Source organism: Perca fluviatilis, chromosome 3 (genome assembly GCF_010015445.1).
Source record: "Perca fluviatilis chromosome 3, GENO_Pfluv_1.0, whole genome shotgun sequence".
Classification (NCBI taxonomy): domain Eukaryota; kingdom Metazoa; phylum Chordata; class Actinopteri; order Perciformes; family Percidae; genus Perca; species Perca fluviatilis.
In genome coordinates, this window is record NC_053114.1 from 11,025,027 (window position 1) to 11,044,142 (window position 19,116).

The 19,116-nt window shown below is 41.3% G+C and overlaps 1 protein-coding gene across 4 annotated transcripts in view; it reads left to right on the forward strand.

The window, feature by feature from the left end:
* minar1 (membrane integral NOTCH2 associated receptor 1) overlaps positions 1 to 19,116 on the forward strand; it is a 203,766-nt gene that overhangs the window by 90,394 nt on the left and 94,256 nt on the right. The window lies entirely within an intron of this gene.

A 19,116-nucleotide genomic window follows, 5' to 3' on the forward strand; every position in this document is an offset into this window, starting at 1 on the left:
ATGGTTCTCAGCAGGAAACCAATGGAGTGCCTTCTCCAGGTAGGGAATGAGTCCTTACCCCAAGTGAAGGAGTTCAAGTACCTTGGTGTCTTGTTCGCGAGTGAGGGGACAATGGAGCGGGAGATTGGTCGGAGAATCGGCGCAGCGGGTGCGGTATTACATTCAATTTATCGCGCCGTTGTGACGATAAGAGAGCTGAGCCAGAAGGCAAAGCTCTCAATCTACCAGTCAGTTTTCCTTCCTACCCTCACCTATGGTCATGAAGGCTGGGTCATGACCGAAAGAACAAGATCCAGGGTACAAGCGGCCAAAATGGGTTTCCTCAGGAGGGTGGCTGGGGTCTCCCTTAGAGATAGGGTGAGAAGCTCAGTCATCCGTGAGGAGCTCGGAGTAGAGCCGCTGCTTCTTCGCGTCGAAAGGAGCCAGTTGAGGTGGTTCGGGCATCTGGTAAGGATGCCCCCTGGGCGCCTCCCTAGGGAGGTGTTTCAGGCACGTCCAGCTGGGAGAGGCCTCGGGGAAGACCCAGGACTAGGTGGAGGGATTATATCTCCAACCTGGCCTGGGAACGCCTCGGGATCCCCCAGTCGGAGCTGGTTAATGTGGCTCGGGAAAGGGAAGTTTGGGGTCCCCTGCTGGAGCTGCTACCCCCGCGACCCGATAAGCGGACGAAGATGGATGGATGGATATTTATTCATAATTCAAATTGAAACTCCATAGAGAAATTGAAAGTCCAAAGAGAAAACAAAGCGAGATGAAATTAAAAATATTATTTTTTTCATTTGATGATACACATGGCTAAACACAAACGACATTTCATGCAACAACCGTGAAGTTTTCATGTAGTTACTATAATTGGGCCCGTGTTAGTGAGGGCTACATTAGGACTGTATTTAAAGCTGATTCTGGTTCCCAACTTCACCCCAAGTGTGTCTGTTTAAAACACGACTCAGACAACTTCTCTCTTTTGATTTTTTATTTAATTAAGCAACAGTAGGACCATGGGTGTGGGTAGCTCTGCTACGTGTGTTTGTGTGTGGTCAGATCTCGAGGACGCACACGCACACAATCTCAACCGGATCATCATCGTCCGAACTGCGACCTCTCCTTTTTCTTTCTCTCACTTTTTTCTCCGGGTGGTGCGCGCGGTGTGAGGTGCGGGTCCGCACTATTCTCCAACATGTACTCACAACAATCACTCCTGATTGACGGCCTTTTGTACAGCCCGTGTACTTTTTCAGACCTCCAGCTAACAGCGGTGTCTGTAAGCATCACTGGCCGGCCAGCAGGGAGGCGATCCCGGCCGCCACCAGCTGGCTGTCCCGTCAGACTGAAGCTTCTGAAGACATCGGGGAAAATGTGCAGTTGGCCATCAACGTTTGTAAAACTTCCCATATCCAAACTCTACACAGTTAATTTATCGCATAAAAAAGTCTCAGAAGTGAATTTAGTGGTGAAAAAGCAGATGGAAATTATAAAAAAAAAATATCGATTCTATAATCTAGATCGGGAGTTTGCCGTATTAGCAGCAGCAAACAACTGGAAACTTTTTACAATTAAATGTAAAATATTAAATTAAAATTAAAAGCCAATGTTAAATTGAAATTCAAAAGCCAAATATTAAATTCAAAAGCCAAAGCCAAATAAAAAAAAAAATTATATTTTTAATTTCATCTCGCTTTGTTTTCTCTTTGGACTTTCAATTTCTCTTTGGACTTTCAATTTGAATTGAAAATGAATAAATATTTCCTCCATACAAAACGGCACTGAAAAAGCTTCAATTTAAAAAGTAGAGCTCTAGAAAGTGACGCGGCCAGATGAACTTTTTCTATTTTTAGCAAAACGCCAAATGAAGATGTTGAGACGGGTAAGCTAAGTTAGTTAGGAAAAGTGCCTGCAAACCAGCGTTTATGTATATGAATCAAACTTGTTCTTGTAGATCCGCAGCAGCAGCTAGTAGGCCTACTAGTCCAGTTTGCTGCTAACAGTGACAAAGAAGAGCCAGTAAGGTTACCAAGCAGCAGCTATATGAGCCCAGAACTCCAGTTTGGGCAGGTAGGGTTGATCATTGACTGAGTATTATAAGAATTATTAAGAGTGTGGTGTTGACCTGCTCTATATGATAAATGCCCTGGGATAATTAATGATGCCAGATGATTCGGCACTACCATAATGACACTGACTTGACTTGATCAGAAAGCTTTGTAAAAAGGAGAAATTTGTGCTGAGAATTATGACAATTTATAAAATGTGATTTAGTGTCAGAAGCAGAGCCAGTAGTGTGCATTAGGGATAGCTGCTGTCAGTGTGTATGGCACATCTACTGTAAGCTGTTTTATCACAGTGTGTGAACAAGCAAACATGATCAGATTAGCTACAATTGTAACGTCACAGGGGAGGAATGGAGAGGAGGTCCAAACGAAGATGCAAAAACTCAAAAGATTTATTCAAAAAGGCAAGATCCAAACTCGAAACAATGAGTGCAATACTCAAACATTGACCGAAAACTGAGGAGTGAGAAACAGGAACTTAAATACACAGATGGTGACGAGAACAGGTGAAGATAATTAACGAAACTAGACACAGGTGAAGACACTGAACTAATTAACCCCACAGGTGAGGACACTGACCTAATTAACTAAACAGGTGAAGACAGAGATGATGAAAACAAACTGAAAGTCCATGAAAACCTGACATAAAGTCCATGAAACCCTGACATCAATATAATCACATTACTTGTGACCCATTATGAAAAGTTGTATGAAATATTCAAAGGAAAAAATAGATTATGGTGTCATTAGAAAGTGCAATACAATGTATCTTGTTCTTTATTTAATCTGTGATTACTTATTTGCACAGAAACAGATTCTGATATTGTTCAACATCATTGGGTTGTTGTTAAGATGTTCACTTTTCTAATAAATCTACATTGTTAGGCAACACTTGGAAATAGTGAAATTTTACAAAATACACCGAATTACAAGGATGTAGAGGACAGGGCGCTATTGCAGACTTATATACTAAGGTTTTGTTTAAATTTTTTTAACATAGTCATTCGTGAAGTAAAGTGGGCATGAAAATCCAGGGCTGAAAATGAGTCCCAATCCGGCCCTGGTTGGACCAAATTTGCAATCGGTCATCAATTTTCGTAAAACTGCCCGTATTTGAGCTCTACATAGTTGATTTCTTGCATAAAAAAGTCTCAGAAGTGAATTTAATGATGAAATAGCAGACAAACAATGTATAAAGTTTCCAGTTGTTGGCCACAACAGCAATCCATGGTTGTTGTGATTGTTGCGGCGCTTTGCACACCAACACTTCACTTTTGAATTTCTGATTTCTCGCATAAAAAAGTCTCAGAAGTGAATTTAGTGATGAAATAGCAGACGAACAATGTATAAAGTTTCCAGTTGTTGGCCACAACAGCAATCCATGGTTGTTGTGATTGTTGCGGCGCTTTGCACACCAACACTTGACTTTGCATTTCTGATTTCTCGCATAAAAAAGTCTCAGAAGTGAATTTAATGATGAAATAGCAGACGAACAATGTATAAAGTTTCCAGTTGTTGGCCACAACAGCAATCCATGGTTGTTTTGATTGTTGGCGCCTCTGCACACCAGCACTTCACTTTTGAATTTCTGATTTCTCGCATAAAAAGTCTCAGAAGTGAATTTAGTGATGAAATAGCAGACGAACAATGTATAAAGTTTCCAGTTGTTGGCCACAACAGCAATCCATGGTTGTTGTGATTGTTGCGGCGCTTTGCACACCAACACTTGACTTTGAATTTCTGATTTCTCGCATAAAAAAGGCTCAGAAGTGAATTTAGGGATGAAATAGCAGACGAACAATGTATAAAGTTTCCAGTTGTTGGCCACAACAGCAATCCATGGTTGTTGTGATTGTTGCGGCGCTTTGCACACCACCACTTGACTTTGAATTTCTGATTAGTTGGGCCAGCTGTCAATGCCCACAGCTCTGCGCCTACCTGCAAAATTTTTAGGTTAACTACAGAAGAGAGTAGGATTAGTGTGTCCAGTGGCCCAACCCTAACCAGGATTAATAAATCCTGGCTGTTAGCCTGGTCAGGAGCAGGCTAGCTGCACAGAATAAATCTCCATGAAAATTTACAGGTGCTTCTGCTTCCGTGAAACCGAGTCAAGGTCAAGTCATTGAGGATAAATCCTGGCTTAATCTGCTATCTATGTTTTGTGTAATAGGCCTCAGAAGGCAAGCGGGGTTAAGACCATAAACAAAGAGAGGAGGGCTAACTCATTATTGGCTATCACTACACAGCCTTTTCCTCGCCAAAGGTGGGTGATCTTTGACTGTGGATCACCACTCGTAAATGTATTATGGACTGCAACATTATGATTTTCACGGAAACATGGTAACTACAGCACTGTGCAACAGCATGTGCAGACGATGAGTCCTACGATAGCGGGACACATGAGTGTAGATGACGTTAACCACGCAGTTCACTAATCACTCACGGACCCTCCCCCTCTCACACACATTGGCCAACTCTGGCAGACTCAACATGAAATAAATGAAAAATTTGGAGGTCGCAAATGTGCGAGTAGTTTTTAAAACTACTGAGCAAGATCAACATGCCCTGGATCTCTTTCAGTTATCCGGCTTCACCTAACCTAACAACCGCGGTCCCGCATAAGCTGTATCACGACGCTGGTTATCAACTAGTTCAGTCAACTCAGGGTTTCCTAATCCAGCGGCACGCATAAAAGAGGCGGTGTTTGTGCACCACAACCAATCACAAACATCTACCAGAGCTGCATGTTATATATAAGAAGAGCAAATTATAATTCTACATAAATATGAAGAACACAGACTCAGTTTTACAGGGAAAACGCAATACAGTCGCTGCTTCCTAAAACAGGAGGACAGCTGGCAAAAAAATAGCCGACGCTGTAGATGTTTAAATCACAACTCCAATATCACTTCCCCATCAGTCAGGACCAAGATCTGACCATAATTACACTTGTGCTTTCCATAAACTGTCGTTGCTTTAGCCTTTTATTTCAGTTGCAACCCTGGCAGTGGTAAGCGATCGTCACAGCAAATAAAATATATAAAAACATAATTCAAACCGATGTGCGCATTGGCGACACACGGCTCAAGTAGCCGATATGTAATTCCCTCCCATTAAAATAAATAAATAAATAAATATATATATATATATATATATATATATATATATATATATATATATATATATATATATATCCTGGCAAGATTTTAGTCGCTTATAAAATTTCTTATTGGAAAGCTGTGCAAGAATTTCTGCCTCATATTTCACTGTATCCTGAACACAAATGCCCCCGCCCTTATCAGCTGGCTTGATTACTACTTCTTTTTCGTTAATAAGTTCCATTAATGCCCTCTTTTCGTTAGCTGTTATGTTATTTTTAAAGTAAAAGGGCTGTTCAATCTTACTGAAGATATCTTGCTCGACAAGCCTACAAAACGTATTAATCGAGGCATTCGACGTATTAGGACAAAACATACTTTTAGGTTTAAAATGAGTAGTGGTGGCGGGTGTATTGACAGTGTCCACATTTTTAGAAGAAATAAATGTCTGAGTTTGATTTGCCTAAAACATTTGAATAAATCCACTTTTAATCCAAAAGCATTAACGCCACTAGTAGGCACAAAAGACTATCCTTTGGCCAAAAGGGCCGTTTGATCATCGGACAGCTCTTTGGAAGAAATGTTTATTACCGTCTCTTTTTGTGATGTGTCCAGGATTGGTCTCCTCGATGACCTCTTCCCCCTCCTGGGTTTCTTTGGTCTCCTCTCTGGGCCTTTTTCCGTCCGCCTTTTTTCTGCTTTTAAAGTCCGTGATGGGAGTGCCATTTTTGTGAATGGATGACGTCATTCAACGGCTGGACTCGATTGGTCCTGATTAGTCAACCAAACTATTTTAGGTTATGGTTGAGGTGAATGTGTGAATTTACCTGATGAAGGTCTGGGACCGAAACGTTGTATTTTTCTAAATAAATTATTGCTTGCGTAATGGTCAGTGTGCGGGATTTTCTCTCAACAAATTTTGATCTTACTCATGGAAGAAAAAGACTGCGCTCTCTAAAGCACAGCAACGTCTCCATCTTCCCACACATCAGCTGGTCACAGAGTCACTTGCCAGGTGGGGCTAAAGACAAAAGATGGTGGCAAGGGTCCTAGAGCAACAAAAGGCCATCACTGAAGTTCTGTCTTCTGACAAAAACAACAGGCACCTAATCTCAACGTGGCAGGATATTGACATCCTTGAGTCAATGCATGCAGCCTTAACTCCTCTCCTGGAGTTCACGGACTCCCTTTCTGGGTCATATGTGATGGTCTCGTACGTGAAGCCTGTGCTCCACCTTTTCCGCTCCAATTTGCTGAAAGTTAATGAGGGGGACACTCCACTCACAAAAGAGCTGAAGACAAAAATAATGTCCTATCTTGACGAGAAATATGCTGGCACTGACACAGATGATCTCCTTGACATGGCTACCTTCGTGGACCCTAGGTTTAAAGGCCAATACATCAGACCAGAGAAGGTAGGGGCCATTCAAATGAGAGCAGTGTCTGAGATCATGGATGAAGACCAAGGCCTTCTGAGGGAGGAGCAGACCAAGGTGCTGAAGGAGGAGCTGCCAGTGGACCACCTCTGCCACTGGGCATGAAGAAGCAACGCAAGTCAATTCAATTCAATTCAATTTTATTTATAGTATCAAATCATAACATAAGTTATCTCGAGACACTTTACAGATAGAGTAGGTCTAGACCACACTCTATAATTTACAAAGCCCCAACAATTCCAACAATTCCAGTAATTCCCTCAAGAGCAAGCAGTGCGACAGTGGCGAGGAAAAACTCCCTCTTGGGAAGAAACCTCGGACAGACCCAGGCTCTTGGTAGGCGGTGTCTGACGAGCCGGTTGGGGGTGTGATGAACAGTGGCGATAGTAGTCACATTAATAATGGAACAGTGACTGGATGTACGGCGAAGCTGCGGGGTTCAGCAGGACGCAGCATGACATTGCAGGGCATCGCTGAGCTCAGCAGGGAGTGCAGCAGGACCACGGCGACAGCTGCAACCAGGGTCTTGGTGCCAACGTTCTCCAAGGAAATACGCTGGGGGAAAAAAAAGCATAAGGACTCCGGGGAGTAAACTCCCCAGAAGCTAGGATTAGTAACAAGCATTTCTGGGACGGGCTGCACACAAATAGTAATAGTAATAGTAACAGTAATAGAAACAGTAATAGAAAGGGGAGAGAGCAGCTCAGTGTGTCAAAGGAAGGAAGTCCCCCGGCAGTCTAGGACTATAACAGCGTAACTATAACAGGTAACTAAGAGAGACAGGTCATAAGGAGAGGTAGCTTTTCGGGCTTAGAACTCTCCCCCTGCCGGATCTGGCTTGGCTGGCCTGCCTCCCTCTACTTTGTTATGTATTATTAATCTAACAATTATGAAGAGAAGCAGTTGGGCCAGTTAGGTGAACACTGCAACTCCTCACTCCCTAACTATAAGCTTTATCAAATAGGAGAGTTTTAAGTTCATTCTTGAATGAGGTGACAGTTTCTGCCCCCCGAACCCAGATCGGGAGCTGGTTCCATAGGAGAGGAGCCTGATAACTGAAGGCTCTAGCTCCCATTCTACTTTTAGAGACTCTAGGTACCACCAGTAACTCTGCATTCTGGGAGCGCAGTGTTCTAGTGGGACAATAGGGTATTAGGAGCTCTTCTAGATATGATGGTGCTAGACCATTTAGAGCTTTGTAGGTCAAGAGAAGGACTTTAAACTCAATCCTGGATTCAACAGGAAGCCAATGCAGAGAAGCTAATACAGGAGAAATATGATCTCTTTTCTTAGTTCTTGTGAGAACACGCGCTGCAGCATTCTGGATCAGCTGGAGAGTCTTAAGAGACTTATTTGAGCAACCTGACAGTAGGGAATTACAATAGTCCAGCCTGGAAGTAACAAATGCATGGACTAGTTTTTCACGCGTCGTTTTGAGACAGGATATTCCTAATTTTGGCAATGTTACGAAGATGAAAAAAGGCTGTTCTTGAGGTTTGTTTTAGATTGGCATTAAAGGATATATCCTGATCAAAGATAACTCCTAAATTTCTAACAGTGGTGCTGGAGGCCAGGGCAACACCATCCAGAGTAGCTATATCTCTAGATAATGAAGTTCGGAGGTGTTTAGGGCCCAGCACAATAACTTCAGTTTTGTTAGGGTTTAACATCAGAAAATTATAGGTCATCCAGGATTTTATATCCTTAATGCACTCTTGAAATTTTGCTAGCTGACTGGTTTCGTCTGGTTTGATTGACAAGTATAATTGGGTGTCATCCGCATAACAGTGAAAGTTAATTGAGTGTTTTCTAATAATATTGCCTAGAGGAAGCATATATAAGGAGAATAGAATTGGTCCAAGCACTGAGCCTTGAGGAACCCCATGGCTAACTTTAGCGTACTTGGAGGATTTATCATTAACATTCACAAATTGAGATCGATCAGAGAAATAGGACCTAAACCAACTCAGAGCAATTCCTTTAATGCCAACCAAGTGTTCCAATCTCTGTAACAGGATTGAATGGTCAATTGTGTCAAATGCAGCACTAAGATCTAGTAAAACAAGAATGGAGACAAGACCTTTGTCTGCAGCAGTTAAAAGGTCGTTAGTAATTTTCACCAGTGCCGCGTTCTGTGCTATGATTCTTTCTAAATCCTGATTGAAAGTCATCAAATAAACTGTTGCTCTGTAGAAAATCGCATAACTGATTAGCAACCACCTTCTCAAGGATCTTGGATAGAAAAGGAAGGTTAGATATAGGTCTATAGTTTGCTAAGACCTCAGGATCCAGGGGTGGGTTTTTTTCAGAAGAGGTTTTATCACAGCTACTTTAAATGACTGTGGTACATAACCTGTTAATAGAGACATATTGATCATATCTAGTAATGAGGTGTTAACCACAGGTAATGCTTCTTTGAGTAGTCTCGTTGGGATGGGGTCCAAGAGACAGGTAGATGGCTTAGCTGAGGATATCTTTAACATTAATTGTTGAAGATCTATAGGATAAAAGCAGTCTAAGTATATGTCGAGACTAGTCTTTATTTCTAACGACTCTGCGTTTAAAGGTGAACCGTTAGAAGTTGAGTGTAAAATGTGATGAATTTTATCTCTAATTGTTGTAATTTTATCATTGAAGAAGCTCATGAAGTCATCACTACTCATAGCTAGAGGAATAGATGGCTCAGTAGAGCTGTGGCTATCTGTCAGCCTGGCGACAGTGCTGAAAAGAAACCTTGGGTTGTTCTTGTTTTCTTCTATTAGTGATGAGTAATAGTCTGATCTGGCCTTTCTTAGGGCCTTCCTATAGGTTTTGAGACTTTCTTGCCAATCCAAATGAGATTCTTCCACCTTGGTGGAACGCCACTTACATTCGGAGGTTGTCCGAGATTTGTTTTAATTCTCGAGTTTGGGAGTTATACCAAGGTGCTAGTTTCCTTTGCTTCATCATCTTCTTTTTCAGGGGCCGGCCGGGTCTAAAGTTCGTTCCGTAGGCATGTCGTAATACCGTCTACAAATGCATCAATTTGAGAGGGACTGAGGTTAACATACAGGTCCTCTGTTATGTTAAGGCATGACATAGAGTCGAATGCTGTTGGAATATCTTCTTTAAATTTAGCTATAGCACTGTCAGATAAGCATCTGGTGTAGGAGCTTTTATCTAATTTAATATAATCAGGTAGTAAGAATTCGAAAGTGATTAAAGAATGATCTGATAATACCGAATTCTGCGAAAATATTATTAAATCCTCAATTTCAATACCATATGCCAGCACAAGGTCGAGGGTGTGGTTAAAACAGTGCGTCGCCTTGTGCACACTCTGACTGAAACCGATTGAATCCAGTAATGAGTTGAAAGCAGTACTAAGGCTGTCATTGTCAACGTCCACATGGATATTAAAATCACCTACAAGAAGTACTTGGTCTGATTTAAGGACTAAACATGATAAAAACTCTGAGAATTCAGATAAAAATTCAGAATACGGACCTGGAGCCCTGTAAATAACAACGAATATAATTGGCTGTAATGTTTTCCATTTTGGATGTTGAAGATTAAGAACAAGACTTTCAAATGAGTTATAATGTAATTTAGGTTTAGGAGTAATTAGCAGGCTTGCATCAAAGATGGCTGCAACTCCCCCTCCTCGGCCTGAGCCTCTAGGAATTTGAGTATTAATATGGCTGGGAGGAGTGGCTTCATTTAGACTAACATAGTCTTCATGGCCCAGCCAGGTTTCAGTAAGACAAAATAAATCAATTTTATTGTCTGATATCAACTCGTTTACCAGTACTGCTTTAGAAGACAGAGATCTAATATTTAATAGTCCACATCTAATTTTCCTATTTTGTTCTATTGCAGTAGTTTTAATTCCAATTAGGTTGTTAAGTATAGCGCATCTTTTGTTTACCTTTGATTTAACCGATCTGAGCCGGGGGACAGACACCGTGCTTATTAGACCATGAGTGGGCGACTGCTCCAACGGAAGCACATTGGGCAGCTTCTTCAAAAAACAGTGTCAAGAAGAGGATGCTTTGACTCTCACTGAAAAATAAAAAGTGGAGTGTGAGCTGGAAAGGTACCTGATGTTCCCTGATGCAGACAGTGAGTCTGAACCTCTGGCCTGGTTGAGGCTACATGAACACAACTTCCCCAGATTGTCTCAGCTGGCAAAAAAGTACTTGTGCATCTCAGCCACCAGCACCCCCTCAGAAAGAAGTTTTAGTACTGGGGGTAATATTGTTACATGCACCAGGGCAGCTTTAGACCCAGAGAAGGTCAACCAGCTGGTGTTTCTAGCAAAAAACCTGGAGTGAAAATATACTTGAATAGTTCAAGTATGTTTAGAGTAAGAATAACTTGAAGAGTTACTTTTTCATATTTCTATGCCGGTTTTATATTTCAATCAATGTTACTGTACCATATCGGGTTTGTTTTTTATGTTACAGATGTAAAGTCTACCTCAGTTTTATTTAAATTTCTCCTGTTTACAAAACACTGCATATATTTTAAAACACTTTATTCACCAGAAGGTGAATCAGCTAGTGAACTTCCTAGCACTAAACTTGCAGAAAATAGTTCTTCTCAGGTTTCTCTGTTTATATTTAATACTTTGCACTTTTATTACACTTTATTAAGCATTTCTTAGGTATTCTTTAATTTTGCACCTTAATGTTAAGGGATAATTGTTAAGTGTTCATGGTGATTTTAGAATTACGTTTACATTTTAATTATTTATTTTCCATGGTTGTTGACATTTCTGCCCTTATAACTGAGGGGGTTATACTCAGAGGAAGGTTAAGTTGACAGTTTTTCTCGATTGCTTAAACACATTTCTTGAAACTATGCCTCGTATTCTCAAAACAGTAAACACAAATCCATAACGTCTCACCCAATTCACCAAACATCCTATTTTCAGGTCAAAATGAAGCACTATATCAAAACCATTAACTCTTGCTGAAAAACCAAACTTTGACCTCAGACGGGACACACAAGCCGTCACAACATACACACTAAAACTTAGTTTTACACACTGGTGTAATAAATTCAAAACAACATTTCCAAAACTGTTAAGCTATGTTGCCACAAACCTTTTCAGATGAACACAAGACACAACCAATGGTCACATTGGCACATTTTATTCATTACTGTATTACAGTACTACACAGTAAAAAAAAAAAGTTACTGTACAGAGCAGTCGTACTGTAAGTACACCTACACGTTTTCCTCCCTGAAGGTTCTGATGATGGAGGCGACGGTGAAGCGACTCAAATTAGGCTGGACTCGTTGCCCAGCCTCCCTTATGGTCATAGCATGGACAAGAACATGGTCCACTAAAGTGGCTCGAATTTCATCTGAGACTGCTTGTCTCCTTGCCCTTACTCCTCCTCCACTTCGTCTTTCACCACGTCCTCCTCTTCTACCTCGTCCTTCACCACGTCTTCCTCCTCTCCCTCCTCGCCTTCCTCCTTCACTACGTCCTCGTCCTCCTCCTTCTCCTTCTCCTTCACCACGTCCTCCTCCTTCTCCTCCTCCTCCTCCTCCTCCTCCTCCTCCTCCTCGACCATGTCCATGTCCATGTCCTCTTCCTCTTCCTCCTCGACCGTCATTTCTCTGTGGATCCATTGTTTCTGGCCATTTTATCTATCTACTGAAAGTTCTGATTGGTGTGTGATCAATTTTGACTCGTAGTGTTTCCACCTGGGTAATTGTGTGCTAATTGGGCTTCAGCTGTGCTGACTTGAGTGAGCAATATTGAATGCTGTGCTTTCTAAATGACAACATGGTGTAGGCAATGAGAAATTGAGGGATTTGTGTGTAGAGTTTTGCAGTAACAGTTCAACAAATCTGACTCGTGTCAAAACCAGGAATAGTGTTTATAGTTTATTGAAATGGGTGTGCTTTTTGAAAAATGGCGTTATGGTTTTGAAATTTTAGTTCAAAAGCCTGGTTATAGTGTTTAAGCAACTGAGAAAAACTGTAAAATAAAAATGTTTAAATCTAATATATTTTTCTCCTGGTCCTTATCAATATCGACCGATAAGAAACACTTATATCGTGATACATCCATCCATCCATCTTCGTCCGCTTATCCGGTATCGGGTCACGGGGGTAGCAGCTCCAGCAAGGGACCCCAAACTACCCTTTCCCGAGCCACATTAACCAGCTCCGACTGGGGGATCGCGAGGCGTTCCCAGGCCAGGTTGGAGATATAATCCCTCCACCTAGTCTTGGGTCTTCCCCGAGGCCTCCTCCCAGCTGGACGTGCCTGAAACACCTCCCTAGGGAGGCGCCCAGGGGCATCCGTAGCGCCACGATGTCCAACCACCAATACTGGCTCCTTTTGACGCGAAGGAGCCGCGGCTCTACTCCGAGCTCCTCACGGATGACTGAGCTTCTCACCCTATCTCTAAGGGAGACACCAGCCACCTTCCTGAGGAAACCCATTTCGGCCGCTTGTACCCTGGATCTTGTTCTTTCGGTCATGACCCAGCCTTCGTGACCATAGGTGAGGGTAGGAACTAAAACTGACCGGTAGATTGAGAGCTTTGCCTTCTGGCCCAGCCCTAATAATTGTACAGTATGCCGTGCATTGTGAGAATTGAAATAAAATGTAGGTTTTGGATATCAGGCGTTTTTTTTAAATAGATTAGGTGTCTAAAATTAGAGAGTACATGCCTAAGTTAAGCAGGTTCAGTCTGAATTTGTTTTTCTTTTTTAATGGAATGCATTGTTGTGAATGTGTCCAGGTTGTTTACACAGACAGATAATGGTAACTGTTTTGGGAATGGTCAATGAGGAGCTGAGGATGGTTGCCATGGTGAAGTGAGTGATGAATGTTCTGCTTTTTCAAATTACTGTATCACACTACAGTTTCTCTAAAGACTCCACTACTCAGTCATCCAATTAACACAGGCTGCTGACTGCAACCTGAGAGCCACATTAGCTTTCTTGCTTAATAAAGACTAGGGATGGGTACCAAATTCAAGGGGTTAATTATGAAAGACCGAAGCATCGTTAATCGGTCAATCGGTACTGAAAAAAAAAAAAAAGTATTGTTGCTACATAAAAGCAATAATAATTTCTTCCCAACTCCAATTTTCTTTTTCACACACGTTGTTGCTTGCAAATATACACACACAAAAAGTGTTTTAGTGATGGCATTTTAAACATTCAAGAGTGTGGTTACACTTTATTTGAATTGAACGCTGACAAATAATGCTCGTTGCCACAAGTGCAACAAGTATTTTGCATGTAAGGGTGGAAACACAAGGAATCTTTTAAAACATTTAAGTAAAGTCCATCACATACACATAGAGAAATGCACAGTTTTCGACCATCTAGCTATCGTCGTTGCCCCAGGTATGTTGTATGCTATCAGCCTGGAGCCCACACACAGAGTTAAGTAAATTATATGAACATGAGTTGATGATTACAAGTAACTATTAGCCAGCTGATTGTTGTGGAGATGAAATGGTCAGAAGTGTAATGATATCGAGCTGGTAGTGCTGTACAGTGAGTAAAACCACTCTAATGGTGTGTCTCAAATCGCGCACTTCTGTACTTATACTAACTATTTGAGTACACTCAAAATTTAACTCGTCGAAGTGTGGTAAATGCAGTGCACTACAAGTACCCGGATGGTGCACTCATAACGGTGAAAAAGTTGAGTGTGGATCGATGGACACTTTCCACACTCAACTGTCGCCATCTTGGCTACGTAGCGGAAGGGGCGGAGCTAACAAAAGGTGAAAAACTTTCGATAATGGCGGCCGAATCGCGACAGCGAGACCCAAATGTAAGTTCAACATTAGTCTTTTGCTATACTTGTTTAACATATACGCCAACCTGTTTATGTATGTGTGGTTAATTTTGCAGTCAGTGATGATTTTTTACGCGCAATTATAACGTTTATTTGCATCGTAATTTGACGTGCTATCAAGCTAGGTTTAGCTAACCTTAGCTAGCTAACAGCGGCGAAGTTACTGGTACTTCTAGCTATACTCTTTGGTTTAACCACTGGCAAATAAGTTATAACCTAGCTAACGTTACATGTGTTGTGGTATACGGTTCTTTGTTTTTAAACTATCGTCCTCACTGTAGAGCGATTTTAGCGTTAGATGTGTGATCTGGTAAATATACATTAAGCTGCCAACGTTAGTAGTAATGTTACGATGCACGTTAATGTATGCTATGTTATATCGTATTAACAGAGCTGTTTCTGTCCTGATCTGACTTATATAATCGTTAGGGACACGGACAATGCTGCCAACTTGAGGGAATTCCTCCTCTGCTGGAAGGAGAACGACCTGGGGGAGGAGAGTGAGGATTTCCCTGCTGGTCTTGTGGACAGCACTGTGCACTGTCAGGGTGCAAAGGCTCTGGCTACACCACGATCAGATGTCCCACGCCCGTCCGAGGATGTACCGTTAAAGGATCCCCCTGGAGAGTCTGAAGTCCACCCTCGTATCACTTTCCCCATCAAAATACAGGGCCAGCAATGAATAGAACAATAGGATCTATTTAAATGTCTATTGTTTTGCCTCTGCTTTCACTCTTGTATTTTCACTGTAATTAATAGCTATTGCAATAAACACCCTTTATATAAACATATATGACTATTTTCTATGTTAACGTTATATGTCAGTTGGACACCATTTTAATTGCTCCAATTTTGCTAAATAACTCAAAATGGCCATTTGTGGTTATTTTTTTTTTTTTTTTTACAATGAATTAAGAGCAAAAGCATGAATATCATCATACCTGGATGTTTACGGTTGCATAAAATAAAGTGCAAAAACAAGCAACAATAAAAACAATCATTCATTTTGATGAACAAGGCAGAAATGTATGGTGACAACAGGTGGTGGGAATGCTCTGCCCTGGGTATAATTCACAACTTCACAGAAGAAGAAGGAGGAGGACTGAGATGTTTTGATCGTCACTTCCTGTAAGTACAAAAGGCAGTGCGCGATTTGAGACAATACTCCCCCGTCAAATTTTACGCACTATGCAAGTAAGTACATAGTGTACGAAGTGCACTTCCCTTAGTGCACTTCGGGAAGTGCGCGATTTGAGACACACACTAACACCTTATGAGACGTGCTAGTGGGTTTAGCTTCCTTGCTAGCGCAGGTTACAAGAACATCATCATATTGAATTTATGAACTTTATTAAAGTTGCAGCCACAATGAATTAACCCAATACTCCCCTCTACTACTGTTTTTGTTTTTTTACTGTAGGAAGATGAGCAAGGCACTCAACCCTCCCCTCCATTAAGGAGTTACCTTAGTGACACATTAATTACTACCTGGTATGGTGTAGAAAAGGCCAATGTGATCACTGAGCTGAAGGATGTGCCAAAGCTGGATCACATCAGATGGGTGGACCAGCCTCAGTCAGGATCATTATCTCACTGTTACAGTGCACTACATAAGGCAGGGCAGCACAGAAGGGGACCTTCTGTGCTGCCCTGCCTTATGGGACCCACACCAGCTAAGGACTGTGAGCAGCCTATCTGCATGTCTCACCCGAGTCAAATAATAATTTGTTTAAAAAAATGCTGTTTCCTTTGATGTAAAAATGTTTATTTTATTTATTTTACATTTTATAATCCGCTCTTGTGAGGTTTCCAGTGAGTTGTTCTTCTTATACACAAAGTGTCTGACCTGTAAATATTTGTAGAAATCTTTGTTTGAAATATGGTACTGAGCTTTCAGTGATTCAAATGTTTTGAATCTTCCATTCTCAAAGAGGTCAAAGATTCTAACAACACCTGCTTTTTGCCAAGGTGTAAAATTTGGGCCCATTCCATGTGGCGAAAGCTCAGGATTATCCGTCAGTGTTGTGATGAGATTGAAAGGCTGAGTATTATGAAATATTTTAGCAAGTTTTCTCCAAGCAACACAGTACATTTGTTATCAGGAGGTTGTTTTTAGCGCTGTGTGGCCGTTCTTTCTGGCTTTTACTCAGCAAGTTCACAGGAGTACATCCTGGCTTGTATGGATAGTATATAGTATTCTATATTTGGTAAACCCCATCCACCTTGCTCTTTAGGAAGCTGTAATACTACTAATTTAATTTTAGGCTTCCTGCCATTCCAAATAAAGTGTGACATTGCTTTGTTTATAGTTTTGTCACTTGTAGTTAGATTCATAAACACCATTGATGTAGGATATAGTATTTTTGGGAGGACTGTCATCTTGATAAGGTTGATTCTGCCAAGAAATGATACAGGGAGACTCTTCCATCTTATCAGCATTTCTTTGAGACTTTTAACCAAGGGATTAATATTTTCTGGATATAGCTGGTTAATTTGGGGGGTGACCTTAATTCCTAAATACTTAAACCCAGACGGAGCCCAACGGATGGGCTGAATGTAGTCTGGTCTGGTTCAGTATTTATGTCATTGTCCAAAGTCAATATTTCTGACTTATCAAAATGTACTTTATATCCAGATATTGGGCCAAATTCACATTTAGTCAAGGCTGCTAGTGATTTAGAAGGGTTTGTTAGTGTCATAAGGATATCATCAGCATACAAAAGAATTTTATGTTGTTTCGAGGCAAACGTTACACCCTGAATATCTGGGTTTTGCCTGATAGCCAACGCCAGTGGCTCTATCACCAGAGCAAACAGAACGGGAGACAGCGGGCTTCCTTGAGCCGTGCCCCTTGTCACTTTAAAGGGAGTGGACAGCAAACCATTAGTCAGAACTGAAGCTTTAGGTTCCTTATATAGCAGTCTGATGCAGCCCATAAAACCTGAGCCAAAACCAAATCTCTTCATAACATCAAACATATATTCCCACTCAATTCTATCAAACGCCTTTTCAGCGTCCATAGAAACAATAACACCCGGCGTTTTCGAAGTGTTAAGGTAATGAATAATATGAAATAGACGTCTTGTGTTATGGTAAGAGTTTCAACCCTTAATAAATCCAGTCTGGTCTGCAGTAGGGCTTTGACTCCGAACTTCGTTATTCGAATATAATTCGAATATTAAAAATAATAATGATATTCAAACGAATATTAGCCAGCCCTTAATATTCGAACCTGTTATGGGCACTATTTTTTGTAAATGCGTTTGCTTGTAAACGTTGTTTTCAGTTCAGATTCCGAGGCTTTTTCACGCATTTCAAAATGTAACTACACGTCGCGGCGACGCACGTCTCTCGGCCGTGGTTCGGTAGCGGTGAATTCCCCCCTAATTCTCTAAGAAAGCTGGTTTGCCCAGGGCCAGGCCAGCTCAGCTGCGTCTTTCTCCCGTCGCGTTCCGCTGTCTCTCCTACCTACACCGGCGCCGCACCCTGTCCCTTCTCCCCTTCCTACCTGCCTGCTCAGTGCTGCTGCACATGAGGAGAGAGCACAGAGGGGAGGGCGGGGCAGCTCCTCAGTCACACAACAGAAGAGAAAGTTGACTGTTTCGGCGGCTACAGGAGAGAAATACATGGCGTGCTCGCTGGACAATACTGGCGACTCTTTTTTATTTTACAGAAAGTCGCCAGATTTGTCGCTAGTCGCTTTTGTGAAAAAAAGTCGCTAAGTTGGCAACACCGCCCACACACACTGGCTCGACGCACACACCAGCACATGAGTATAAACATCAGACCACTTACGTAGGCTACGGTGAAAGCTCCTGATTTTTGGGCAAAAGTCAAAGCCCTAGTCTGCAGCCACAAATGAGGTTACAACCTTCTCTAACCTGAAAGCCAGTATCTTAGAGAGTATTTTGTTGTCCACATTGAGAAGGCTAATGGGTCTATATGAGGAGCATTACTCTGGGTTTCTATTTTTCTTTGCTATTAATGTTATATTGGCTCTATACATAGATTCAGGAAGTTTGTAGTCCTCAAATGATTTATTAAAAACTCTTAGGAGTAGGTTATCAATTTTACCTTTCATCATTTTATAGAACTCAACTGGAAAACCATCCTCTCCAGGACATTTTCCTGATTGAAGTGAGGAGATAGCTTCATCTATTTCCAAAATGGAAATAGGAGATTCCAGAAAGTTTGACTGTTCCTCTGTAAAATAAATGTACATAAATGATCTAAAAAGTCCCCTGCCTTGAGCCTCTTCATATCAATCTCTGAACTATATAAGTTTGCATAAAATCTTTTAAAGCTTTCATTAATTTGACGGTTATCAATTTGTCTGACAAATGGGGCTGAGAGTGAAATGTGCATTGTTTTGAAAGCGGGTTACAGTGCCTCCATATGTCTACAAGATCAAATTCCTTATTAATATAAGTCTTGGCATTTTTAGATTTGTTTCTCTGAGGGGGGAGTCTATCCATCATTGGGCATAAAGCACAATTAAAGTCCCCCCCAATTATCATGTTGGGACCGTCCATATCAGCTAATTGGCTAAGTAAAGATGCATAAAAGGCCTCATCCTGTAAATTAGGGCCATATACATTACCTAGTATAACCTTTTCACCATGTAGTACTCCTTTAACTAGAACATATCTGCCTTCAGTGTCTTTAAAACAATCTGTGACAGTAAATGAAAGATTTTTATGCAGCAAAATTATTAC